The sequence below is a fragment of the Morone saxatilis genome, unplaced genomic scaffold, assembly GCF_004916995.1.
Source record: "Morone saxatilis isolate NCDOM2014 unplaced genomic scaffold, NCSU_SB_2.0 Contig22, whole genome shotgun sequence".
Taxonomy (NCBI): Eukaryota; Metazoa; Chordata; class Actinopteri; family Moronidae; genus Morone; species Morone saxatilis.
The window spans coordinates 14,626,888-14,628,579 of NW_023339785.1; positions in this window are offsets into that span (position 1 = coordinate 14,626,888).

The following is a 1,692-nucleotide window of genomic DNA, read 5'->3' on the forward strand; positions in this document are numbered from 1 at the left end:
ATAGATAGATAGATAGATAATCTCTTCTCTGCTGATCCAATGTGACTGATAAGTCCAGTGACCTACATTTGAGCAGTGGAATTAAACATCTAATATGAAACAACTGCAACACTCATCCACAAGCACGAACAAATACTGACACATTTCACACCATTTCTTATCTATACAGCTAAAACTTGATTTCTGCACAGGTAGGAATGCCTACATTTAAATGGGTCACAGTATTGCCATGCATCGTCCCCATGTTCACCCATAATATTAGCATATACTGCTGCAGAGCATAACATTCTGCACATCATGATTGTGCATTATTCAGGCAGTGGCTGCACAGAAGCAGCCAGATTATTAATATTAATGTAGTTTAAAGCCTAGGGTGTGAGCACATGGCACACACAAATAAGAGCAATCCAGCTGATACAGAAGAAAAGAGCTAGAGCAAAGAAAAGAGATGGATGGATAGAAACTCATTCAGGGTCAGCTGTGTTCCATATTGATTGTGAGAGTTGTGTATGATGTTGATGTAATACGAACATGCATACGTATGCATGGTAGGTCCACATACTGTACGTGTACTGTGTGAGATTCAAAGAGAAAAACAACTGATAATTATCTTACCTGCTGCATCAAAATGGAAGTTTCATTTGAAGAGTTCACCATGAAAAAAAGGAGAAAAGGGAAAACTGTTAGTATGAATCCTGATAAACAGAAATGGATCATCTCTTGTCACATTATTTTACATTCATTTGTATATCCACAGTGAAAGAATGCATAATATAATGGTTTGATCCAGTGAAATATCAGACACTGTGATATGTCTTGTGTAACCAGCCCAAAGAAGTAAGGGCTACTCCAAGTTCATCAGTTGCTTCAACCTGCTCAGCTTTGTTCGGCTCCATTTCCAGCTCACTGCAGAACACTGATAATAAAATTGCGTGCTGTGTGTTCCTCTTTTAATTGAGTCTCCAGAAGGTAGGTAGGATTGTTGCCATAGGAAGACACATCTCTCCTCTAATTTAACCTAATGCTGAATACGTCTGTTTCTGCACTTAACTTATATGTCACTATGTTTCCTTTATTTTTTAACCACCTTTGATGTTATTATTTAGAACAATGATGAATTATTAACTCTGACAACAAATAATTAAAAAAAAATGTCAAGAAAAATAAATTTATGTCTACGGAAATGCCTTGTGAAATATACTGTCTCGGTCTTATAATCAAATACACACAAAGTGTAGCTCAAAGGTGTTGCTATCCCACTCCTATAAATACACACATCATGTTTCCCAACATTTAATACCCTGCTCTGCACAATATATTTCCATAAAACAAAACTAAGCTACCCTCAATATTTAAAAACACTGAAAACTCTCTGATGCTTGTGTTAATTAAAATAAGTCATGCTGTTAAAATGACATACTTTTCTATGATTCTCCAATGTTGTCAACCACACTGCTTAAAAACTGCTCTCGTGACCCAGATAATACAAAAAACATTAAACACTGCTTGTTTTTTCTTTCTCTCTCCTTCCATGGCTGAAATTAGGAGCACAAATGAGCCTGCAGCTATAACACGAACAGGACCACACATGAATTCACATCGGAATTCTTTTGCTGACAAAACCTCTCTGCTTCACTACCATGACATAGTCAGTAGCAGGCAGGAAAGCAAGCACACACACACACACAAACA